The sequence below is a fragment of the Cnephaeus nilssonii genome (genome assembly GCF_951640355.1).
Source record: "Cnephaeus nilssonii genome assembly, chromosome: 3".
In the NCBI taxonomy this organism is placed as follows: Eukaryota; Metazoa; Chordata; class Mammalia; order Chiroptera; family Vespertilionidae; genus Cnephaeus; species Cnephaeus nilssonii.
In genome coordinates, this window is record NC_137074.1 from 93,051,211 (window position 1) to 93,063,511 (window position 12,301).

The 12,301-nt window shown below is 39.4% G+C and overlaps 1 protein-coding gene across 1 annotated transcript in view; it reads left to right on the forward strand.

Annotated features, from left to right (window-relative positions):
• The window catches only part of GBE1 (1,4-alpha-glucan branching enzyme 1), a 353,762-nt gene that overhangs the window by 163,782 nt on the left and 177,679 nt on the right, over positions 1-12,301 (forward strand). The gene's annotated exons all lie outside the window — the stretch shown is intronic.

Sequence of the window (12,301 nt, forward strand, 5' to 3'; positions counted from 1 at the left end):
ATGAAATTCATGCATGGGGGAGGGGGTGTCCTTCAGTCCGGCCTGCATCCTCTCACAATCCAGGACTCTTTGGGGGATGTTGGGCCTAAACTGGCAGTCAGACATCCCTCTCGCAGTCCCGGACTCTGCATGACCAGTGACCATACTTTTCATACATACAGGTGAAAGGCATCTTGCTGTTGTATGGGCAGCTACATTTTTTTTGCCCTGATTATAAAAAGTAGTACATAACATGATCCTTCTGAGGCTGTAGTACCATTTTCCCCATCTTATGGGTGAAAAAACTGAAGCAGAGAGAAGTTAAATAATTGGAAATGTCAAAGTTATAAGTGTTAGAATCAGGGCTCACCACAAAATGTGCAAGCCAGAGTCCATGCATGGCATCACTGGGTCATCCTGTTTTTTCAGGGTTAGAGTAGCCTTGCCAGGTTTTAATTTTTAAATCTAACAGACTGTTCCCAATATATAGAGTAGGGTCCCTAGGCTTGGCCGGCGATGAGGGCCATCTGTGGGGTGACTGGCAGGCGGGGCGATCAGGGGGCCCCCACTAGCACCCGCCTTGTCTGGCAAACTGGCACCACCCACTGGCTCACTGCTGGGGCAGCTCCTGCATTGAGCGTCTGCCCCCTGGTGGTCGGTGTGCATCATAGCAGCCTGTCATTCCACGGGTTGTTCCTTCGTTGATTTGCATATAGGATGAAGCCAATTCCCATGTGTTCTCAGTGACCTCTAAGAAGTCACAAGAACAAATTTGGCTGTTTCTGCTTGTAACTCCTGAAGCCTGTCAACTATATATTGACATACCACTTAGTGCAGTTATTTTGTGTTTTATGTAATTGTTTCAACACACAAGTGAAATTTGCCTAAAATATAAAGGATATTTTAATTTATCATAATTATAAGGAATATATAGATAAAACAAATTTCCCAGGGAATGGGGAATGGGAATGTATTCTAAAAGAGAGATACCATTACAAAAGAATCCATAATTCACACATATAAATTGTATACTACCAAGCAAATATTTGCTTTACTTAGACTAAGTGCTTTGTATTATTTATACATGATCCTTACTTGTTTATGAAGAGAGGCTTCTACTAGATATACTTGAGAGATAATTTAAATTAGACTAAACTTCGAAAGTAACAAATTTGAAAATAATTTTATAATTTAGACTTATTAGGCACTTCTGTTTTGCTGTTCTAATTACTTTAAAATAAGCTATTTTTCTAGAAGAGTGATGAAATCAATGTAGCTTAACTTTTTAGCTCTGGGTTCAATAGTGCATATATTCTTGTGGGATTTTGGAAGAGGACAGAAGTTAAATCTATACTAGTAAACACAAAATATATTAATGAAAATACACTGATATACTGTTTTAAATTTGCTTAATATTAACAGTAAAATACTCCCTGGATGTACTGCAAAAAGTACATTTGTATTACTGTTATATATGTATGAATCCAAACTTTCTAAGTGAGGTAAATTTGATGACTTTGAAGTGTACAATTGACATTTAATATGAGGAAACAAGCTCATTTTTTTACTTGTAAACTTACCACTCTCAAAAGGTCTGCCATATTCTTGATTTTCCAAGATGTAAGCTTTTAGTTTTGCAGAGGCAGATAGGGGCAATCAGGGAGGCAGGCAAGTGAGCGGTTCGGAGCCAGCGGTCCCAGATTGTGAGAGGGATGTCCTACTGCCGGGTTTAGGCCCGATCCCACGGATTGGGCCTAAACCAGCATTCGGACATCCCTCAAGGGGTCCCCGATTGGAGAGCATGCAGGCTGAGCTGAGAGAACCCCCCCTTCGTGCATGAATTTCGTGCACTGGGCTACTAGTTTAATCATAATATAATTCAAATATTTATTTTCTTTGATCTTTTTAAATTCATTCATTAATTTTCTTTTTCTTAATTTAGAAACTGGATTATATTCTTTTATTCACCCCAAAGATGCAGTATATTTTTAAAGGTTTGATTTAAGTGACTAAGTAATTTTGTGAACATTTTCAGTAAGAAGTTCTCAGGTACAGCATTTAATATTTGTAGTTTTAATAATCACTGCAGGAAGTGGATAATATTCTGTCTCTAGTTCTTCTGGACAATACTAAATCTTATTTTCAAATAAGAATAAGAACCAATAAATTTTAGTTACCATAATGTCTGTGGTCTCTGAATCAGTATTTTTATTCTAAAGTCTAAACAATATAAGACTTCTGTTATATTTTTTTCTACAATTGAGAGCTCCATGAAAGAGTTAGAGTGTCTTTCATTTTATTATTGTGGATCATGATATATATATATTTAACTGTGCTCTTTAGGCAATTAAAATCATAAGGCTAAAATAAACACAATTTAAATTTTTAAAAATGATTTTAGTTCAGTAACTCAGTCAGTAAGTCCTATTTGAATATGTCATTTATGTACCAAATCGATAAATTTATGCCAGTGGAGTTATATCTCCCTCTTTTGGAAAGCCAAGGCATGGCATTTTTATTGAAATTAAATTATTTTTCATAGATTATCAAAATTTAGAAAATATGTTTCCTATAACTCTGGGGTTAGTTTTCTGTCCTCCATTTTACTTTTTTTAAATAATAAAAATCTGTTCTTTTATCATCAATACACTGGTCCTTGTAGTTCTTTGTCTTTTGCTTTCTTGGGTCTAGCTTTTATCTCCTAAGGCACTAGAGTGCAGACCACAGAATCAGAAATAAGGACAATAGGCGGAGTTGTGATAGTGGATAAAAATAGGACTCAAAGAATCTTTATTTTAAAATGTTTCTCATCTAGTTCTCATTGCACATTCAGGGTTGAAAACAGTTGCCAAAGACACACGTGTATAAAAATCTACTGTTCTCTTTACTGAATTCAGGAGGAAGATGTTCATATTCCAAACATGTCATAGTTCAGTGTATACAAATGAATTTGAAGTGTTTAATTCCTTCTGTTAAGGCCATGGGGACAGTATAATACATTTTAGAATGATAACGATAAAAATATTCTTTTCTTCTTTTTGTTTTAGTGCTTCCAGAAGTGAATCACATCTATCTAAAAAATAGACTGTCCATAAATATCTGTTTCCTGACTGCTCTCTTTATTTGAACATTGATTCTAGAAATATTTGAAATGTATTCACAGATTTTCTTTTTCTTATATCCATGTATTGTGAAATATATTGCACTTATTATTTTTTTGTCCTTCAAAGTGGGCCTAGTATATTTTAAATATGATTATAAAGTCTTGAGAATTGAATGAACACTTTCATTTTTCTTTAGGAGTATTTTTTAAATAAAAATATTCAATGCTTCTTTCTTATAAATTATTTAGGCATCAGTTTTTCTTAAAGGCAGATTTTATTTAGTATTTGATCTTTCAATGCTGTGCAAGAAAATTACACTTTATAACTGTTTAGGTGGGTATTACTTTTGGTTATGTTTAATAGAAGTATTTGCACTTTGACCAAGTGTGCCTTCAAATAATGAATAAAGGTACCCTTACAGGACACAATCTTTTTCTCATGATAAAGTATATACTGTATAATCTTTTTATGATTTAAATATTTATATTTAATCTGAGTCCTTTTATTGAGTAGCACTGTTAAATGTATGTAAAATGCCAACATTCATGTTTAATCCTGTTCAATTTAAACGTGGGTTTTTTTTCTTACTCTTCAGTCTGTTCATTGTTACTGTCCTAATATGCCAATAGCTAAAATTTCCCCAAGTGACTCAGTTAACCTTATGTCAGTGTGTCTCACAATGTGGATATTCTCTGAGCCTCATGTCTCACACAGAAGTCATGTGGGTAATTCTTTGACTTGTGCTTTATTAACTACACTAGAGGCCCGGTGCATGAAATTTGTGCATGGGTGTGTGTGTGTGTGTGTCCCTCAGTCCAGCCTGTACCCTCTCCAATCTGGGACCTCTTGAGGGATGTCCAACTGCCTGTTTAGGTCCGATCCCACTGGGCAGTTGGACATCCCTCAATTGCCCTCCCACAATCCAGGACTGCTGGCTCCCAACTGCTCGCCTGCCTGCCTGCCTGATTGCCCCTAACCACTTCTGCCTGCCAGCCTGATCACCCCCTAACGACTCCCCTGCCAGCCTAATCAATGTCTAACTGCTCTTCCCTGCTGGCCCGATTGCCCCTAACTGCCCTCCACTGCTGGTCACTCCTAACTGCCCTCCCCTGAAGGCTTGCCCCTAACTCTCCTCCCCTGAAGGCCTGGTCGCCCCCAACTGCCCTCCTCTGCTGGCCCAGTAACCCCTAACTGCCTTCCCTTGCCAGTCACCCCCAACTCCTCTCCCCTGCTGACCTGGTCACCCCCAACTGCCCTCCCCTGCAGGCCTGGTTCCCCCCAACTGCCCTCCCCTGCAGGCCTGGTTGTCCCTAACTACCCTTCCCTGCAGGCCTGGTCCCCCCCAACTGTCCTCCCCTGCAGGCCTGGTGCCCCGCAACTGCCCTCCTCTGCCAGCCCAGTCACCCCTAACTGCCCTCTCCTGCAGGCCTGATTGCCCCCAATTACCCTCCCTTGCAGGCCTGGCCCCTCCCAACTACCCTCCCCTGCTGGCCTGATCACCCACAACTACCCTCCACTGCCAGCCATCTTGTGGTGGCCATCTTTGACCTCATGGGGGCAGCCATATTGTGTTGGAGTGATGGTCAATTTGCATATCACCTCTTTATTATATAGGATTATTATATAGGATTGTCTAAATTTCCTTGCTTCTCCTCAGAGCTAGTCAAACTTGGTGACCAAATTTCATTGGCTGTCCTATGCCTGTACTGTCTATATAAAATGGGAATATCTATTCTATCTAATAATAGGCAAATATGCAAATTGACCATACCTCCAACACACCCACAAGCCACGCCCACAAGCCACGCCCACCATCCAATCAGAGCGAGTATCAAATTAACCCAAATCAAGATGGCTACAGCCACAGAGAGCAAGGTTTCCTAAGTAACAGAGGAAGCCAAGCTTTCTGCCAGCCATTGCAGGCCTAAGCCTCCACTCAAGATACAAAGTTTCAATTATAAAAGGTAAACAAATTCAAACAAATGGCAGCAGAATGGAGCTTGAGAGAGCAGGCCAGGGTTGCCGCCGGCAACAGGGGATGCAAAGCTTTCCACACACCCTGGCCGGGCCCATCCGCTTAAGGCAACAAAGTTTCAATTATAACCCCAACAGAAATGGCTGCCGGCCTCGGAGGGAGCCCCAGGCTTGGCTCTGCTCCAGGCTACAAAGTTTCAATTGTAGAAGGAAAATAAATTCCAGATACCAGGGCCTCCGCTTGCGTTGCCAGGGGGCATGGCCCGCCTGCAAACCACCACAGGCCCCTCGCTCAGGCTGCCCCACGCCCCAAGGGAACCCCACCCTGATCAGGGACACCCTTCAGGGCAAACCAGCTGGCCCCCACCCCTGTACCAGGCCTCTATCCTATCTAATAAAAGAGTACCATGCAGATAGATCATCACTGCAACACACAATATAGCTGCCCCCATGTGGTCAAAGATCCTGCCCCCATGTGGACACAAGATGGCCAGCAGGAGAGGGCAGTTGGGAGGCACCGGGCCTGCAAGGGAGGGCAGTTGAGAAGGACCAGGCCTGCAAGAGAGGGCAGTTGGAGGTGATAAACCCTTCAGGAGAGGGCAGTTAGGAGTAACCAGGCCGGCGGAGGAGGGACGTTGGGGGCAAACAGGCTGGCAGCAGAGTGGTTAGGGGGTGAACAGGCTGGCAGGCAGAATCAGTTAGGGGCAATCAGGAAGGCAGGCAGGTGAGTAGTTGGGAGCCAGCAGTCCTGGATTGTGAGAGGGATCCCAGATTGGAGAGGGTACAGGCTGGGCTGAGGTACAACCCCCCTCCGTGCACGAATTTCGTGCACCAGGCCTCTAGTGTTTAATAATTTAAATTCATCTGAACTAGGAAGGCTTTAGGTAAATAGCTCTATTGTGAAGACTCCTATTGTATACCACCACTTCTTCCCATCATCACTGTCTCTTCCTCCAGTGCCAGAGTCCATTATCAAAAGGATCACTTTAGCCCTTGCAGGTTTGGTTCAGTGAATAGTGTGTTGGCACATAGACTGAAGGGTCTTTGGTTTGATTCCTATCAAGGGCATGTACCTCAGTTGCAGGCTGGATCCCCAACCCTGATTAGGGTACAAGCGGGAGGCAAACAATCAATTTATGTCTGTCACATCAATGTTTTTCTCTGCCCCCCACTTTCTTCCACTTTCTCTAAAAAACAAAAAACAAAAAACAAAAAACAAAAAAACAATGGGAAAATATCCTCAGGTGAGGATGTGAGGATTAACAACAAAAAACAGATCACTTGAATACTTGACTACTTGGCTATCTTTTATGACCATTAAGAATGCTGTAAAAATCAGTTGACAAGAAATTATAGTTGACAAGAAATTATCCAAATACATATCTTGAGTTACATCTAATATGTAGTCATTATCTATTTCCTATTACACTGTCTGTTTCATTATGTTCTCATTTCTTGATGGTTGTACTTATTCCCTGTCAACATTTTATACACATACTTGTGCTTTCCTTCCCCTAAAGCCATCTATAGCTGGCAAAATACACATCTTTTAGAATAAAAGAGAGAAAAGAGTTATAGTGTTGCAAACTATATTATGAGGCCTTAATTTATAAAGAATATTTAAGCATTAGGAAGAATTCTTTTCAACATTACCTATTTTCTTTAATAATCTTTTGTTATATTTTTAGAGATATCAGTCTAAATGTGTATGAAATATGTAATTATATTTTTGCAAAAAATTTTACAATTTTTAGAATTATGTATTCTATATATAGTTTCTGGAATTTCTATAGATTTATTCTATACCCCCCCCTCCATTTTATAACTTATACTGCATTGCAATAACACTTAGAGTGACTGCTGGGGAAATATATTCTTTTCTTCAAATGATTAGATTTATCACCATATAGACTTTTATAATTATACTTAATAAGATATTCTAAAAAGAGCTTTAACTCATCTTACCATATATAGTAACACCCAACCTAGCACTTTTGAAAATACTTCTGACATTTTTTTATTGACATTATACCAGATTGTCACTCTGTTTATTTAATAGAATTCTAGCCTTCACTGCACATGGATGAATCTCTTTGAAGCACACTTTTTCAGTAATGAAAACTCACTGCTTCCCACCTCCCCCTTTTCATAGCTTTTTTCTATTTTATTACTATATTGATCTTTCAGTATTTTGGAAGTTTAAATTTTATACTTTTCTATCATGTGTAATTTATTTGTTTTCTTGTCTAAGACACCTAAACAAACTTTACCCAACTACAACATTTGAGGATTCTTCCTATTTTTTTCACTTTGGAATAGTTGTTCTCACTTACTCAGGGATATTGTTTTCTATGCCTGATTGCTAAACCTCACATAATCCTTTTGTTTTTTGTTTTTTTGTTTTTAGTGACCTCACTTTGTAAGATTTTTATCTCAGTCAAAGACAGTAACAGAAAAAAAATAGTTATATTACTTAGACTAGAAGATTGGGGACGTAGGGTAGAAACCTTTGGGAGTAAAATTTATTTTTATAGGTACAGGAACATCTGTCTCTTAATTATTCCAAATATAAACCTATCCTATATAATAAAAGGCTAATATGACCGAACAGAGGAATGACTGGTCACTATGATGCACACTGACCACCAGGGGGAAGACGCTCAACGCAGGAGCTGCCCCCGTGGTCAGTGCGCTCTACAGGGGGAGTGCCACGCAGGTGCGCTCTACAGGGGGAGTGCCACGCAGCCAGAAACTGGGCTGATGGCTGGGAGTGCAGCAGTGGTGGCAGGAGCCAGCGGGGAGCGGGCCTAAGTTGGCAGCCGAACATTCCCCGAGGGTTCCCGGACTGCGAGAGGGCGCAGGCTGGGTTAAGGAACCCCCGCTCCCGAGTGCATGAATTTCATGCACCAGGCTTCTAGTTTTTAGAATAAGAAGCAACTACTGATCTTCATTTGTTTCTTTTTGACAATATTCTGCAGTTTCTTCTACCTGTAAGTATGAATCTTTCTATCTCTGTAATTCTATAATTGGTGTTTAATCAGGAGCAAAGTAACTATGAGTATTATAACTCAAAAATTGTCTCTTTTTGTCCTGTACATTGGTGTCCTTTATGCTAAAGTTTGTATAATTTGATCTGATACTTGTTTTTGTCACATTACAGATTTATTTTTCATAACAAGTATGCTTAATCTTTTCTTTCAAGGAAAGATTTTTAAAAAAATCAGTGGCTTTATTTCTGTTAGAGAAATCTTCATTCCTACTGAAGCTGTTATTAAATGTAACACTGGAACAATTTTTGTTTCTATTTAAAAAACAACAACTGAATTGTGATAGCATGTTTTTAAATAAGAAGTTCCCATACAAAGCTAAAATAATGGGAATCAATGAAAATTTATTAATAGTATAAGGGCTTAATCTCCAGAATTTACAGGGAACTCATACAACTTAACAAAAGGAAGATAAACAATCCAATCAAAAACTGAGCAAAGGACATAAATAGACACTTTTCGAAAGAGGACATACAGAAGGACTAGAGACATAGGAAAACATGCTCTAAGTCACTAATCATCTGAGAGATGCAAATCAAAACAACAGTGAGGTACCATTTTATACCTGTCAGGATGGCTATCATCAACAAATCAACAGACAAGTGCTGGAGAGGATGCGGAGAAAAAGGAACCCTTTTGCACTGCTGGTGGGAATGCAGACTGGTGCAGCCACTGTGAAGAACAGTATGGTGTTTCCTCAAAAAATTAAAAACAGAACTTCCATTTGACCCAGTAATCCCACTTCTAGGAATGTATCCCAAGAAATCAGAAACACCAATCAGAAAGGATATATGCATCCCTATGTTCATAGCAGCACAATTTACAATAGCGAAGATTTGGAAACAGTCAGTGTCCATCAGCAGATGAGTGGATTAGAAAACGGTGGTACATCTACACAATGGAATACTACGCTGCTGTAAAAAAGAAGGAATCCTTACCATTTGCAACAGCATGGATAGAGATGGAGAGCATTATGCTAAGCCAGTGGTCGGCAAACTCATTAGTCAACAGAGCCAAATATCAACAGTACAACGATTGAAATTTCTTTTGAGAGCCAAATTTTTTAAACTTAAACTTCTTCTAATGCCACTTCTTCAAAATATCCTCGTCCAGGCCGTGGTATTTTATGGAAGAGCCGCACTCAAGGGGCCAAAGAGACGCATGTGGCTTGCGAGCCACAGTTTGCCGACCATGGTGCTAAGCGAAATAAGCCAGTCAGGAAAAGATAAATATCACATGATCTCACTCATTTATGTAATATAATGAACAACATAAACTGATGAACAAAAATAGAAACAGACAGAGAAGCATCGAACAGACTGTCCAAGCTATGAGGGAAGGCGGGGGTGAGTGAGTAAGAGATCAACTAAAGGACTTGTATGCATGCATATGAGCAAAACCAATGGACACAGACAGTAAGGGGGGTGAGGGCTTGTGCTGGGGGGAGAGGTCAATGGGGGAAAAGGGAGACTCATGTAATACTTTAAACAATAAAGAATTAAAAAAATAGTATATTGCTTTTGAAGTTCAACTGGTTTCTATCTTTTTCTTAGTTAAGTTGCTAACAAGGATATCACATATTTTTTTCTTTGGCACAGTGTCCAGTACTATGTAACATATCATACCTAATAAAATGGTAATATGCAAATTACCATCACTCTGCTACGCCCACGATTGGGCTGGCTGGAGGCACGGGGGCGGGACTCAGGGTGGCCGATTGGCTGGTGGTAGGAGCGGGGGGGCGGGGACTCGCAAGTCCCCGACCCCCGCTCCTCCCGCCGGCTTAAAGGGCCGGCGCTGCTTAGGCCGGCGCTGCGGAAGACGCTGGTGGCGGTACTCGGGGTGGCCGATTGCGTGGCTGCCGGCACCAGTTTTCCACCAGCAGCAGTTTTCCTCTGGCCACCCGCCCGATCGGAGCGCCTCCCGATCGGAGTTCCTCTCAGGGTGGCCGCTCTGATCGGCGGGTGGCCGGAGGAAAACTGCTGCTGGCGGATAACTGGTGCCGACAGCCAGGTGAAGGAAAAGTCTATTGCACGAAACTTCGTGCAACGGGCTCCTAGTGTAACATAAGAGCTCAAGGAGCTTAATCTGATCATTTAATCTCTTTTCTACCTTCCCCAACCCCTGAACATTGTAGGTTGTATCATAAGGACATGCTGATTTTCAATGGTGATTCTATATGCACATGGCTTGTGTAATGTTATTTGATTAATTGAAAATTATGAAACAAAGATGGGGATCTTGAAAATGTATGTATGAACTTTGATATCCAGAAATATCTTACAGAAAATTTAAAACATTAAAATACTAGAATTTCATACTTATATAAACCATTGGAAAATCAATTATAGCACATATATAACCCTAATTTATATAATTTTACTTATCTATTATATATCATTCTATCAAAGTTTATCCATAAAATGGTCATTTATACATAAGGGCTATATTATTATGAGAAAACTGCCTTGATACATTTATTGGTATCTTGATTTTCTTCCTCATTACTTCAAAATTAACTCAAAGTTCACAATGAAATATCTTTTAATATCAGATAGTGTTCCTGATTTTCCTAATTAGAAAATTTAAAATGAAATTTCTTCAATAAGCGTAATTATAATTTTTGCCGACTGATCTTCCACTTATTTAAATAGGGTCATCTCTGTAAAATAAATCAAATATGCCAGGTATTGGGTTGAAAAAAAAAATCCTGTAGCTTTTTCCTTATGATAAATGTAGAGATTTTATTTGCATCCTATAAAGAGTGATTCTTTTTGTTCGATCTCTGAAAATAATTTCATAGAAGTAGGCTAGCAATAAAAACTGCCTATTACAAATTCACCTTTTTGAAGGGTTTCCTATCAATTCGGAAGTTCAGCAATATTTATTCTGAAGGACTTGGCTTTTCCTGGGAATTGTCAAAGAGACTTACCTTGTTTAGTGAAGGTCACTGAAAGGCATTGGTATATGCTTGTCTACTTTTTGGGAGTACGAAGTTAATATGAGATAAAATGTGTTATTTAGGCTACTCATCAAGGTGACTTTATCTTTTAACTCTTTCTGGCACTGATAGAGATGAACTAAATTTAAGTACTAGGTGTACCAGTTAGTAATGCGGATTTTGTAATCAAAGAAAACATGATAATTTTAAGAGAAACTTCAAAAGTGCTTTATTCAAAGTAATGTCTATCGCTAGCTACACATTTCCCCCATCTTTCAGGTAATTTGTGGCTACCGTCCCAATAGAACTTTTCTTGTTTTGAGGCAAACCATTTAGAGACCCAATTTTCCACTTCTTCGTATGTTTTGAAGTGCTGCTCAGAAAGTGTGTGTGCCATTGATTGGAACAAGTGGCAATCTGAAGGAGCAAGGTCTGGTGAATATAGTGGGTGGGTTAATACTTCCCAGGCAAGATCTTTTAACATGTTTTTAACTGGTTTTGAAGTGTGTGATGGTGCATTATCATGAAGCAAAATTTGCCGTGTTTTCTGGCATATTCTGGTCGTTTTACAATCAAAGCGTGGTTCTAATCGATTATTTATTGTTGGTAGTGATCAATATTAATGGCACATGCCAGGGTTGTGGCCTCAATTCCCAGTTGGGGGCATGCAGGAGGCAATCGATCAATGATTCTCATTATTGATGTTTCTATCTCTCTCTCCCTTCCCTTCCTCTCTGAAATCAATAAAAAATATACTAGTACATAAAAAAAATTAGATATGATATAAATTTGAGGTAATTTAAGAGAAGAAGAGATTATATTGATTTCTAAATTAGAAATGAACTTGCTTGGTTATTTACTTTGACCTGTACCTCATTAAGGAGATATCTTTATTAATATATTTTTTCAAGCCCTTTTTAGGTAATTTATTTTGAGAAAAGGTATATACTCAAAGCATATTATTGTGCTTTGGGTAGTGAAATCTGGGAAAATTGAATTATATCATTGAATATCTGTGTCTTCTATATGTTCACTCATGAAACCCAGGGTTACATTCAATAGCATTTTCCAGAATATGCTAACACATCTTACCAGCTGAGCATATCCACTGTGTTTATATAAAATTGTTGGCTACCTGGAGAGCATCTTATCTCAGTAATTTTCTAGTCCATAGGAGCAATATTTTTGGCAAGAAGCCTTTCAAAATATGTTCCCAGAATGAGTGAATACACGCGCGCGTGCACACACACACACAC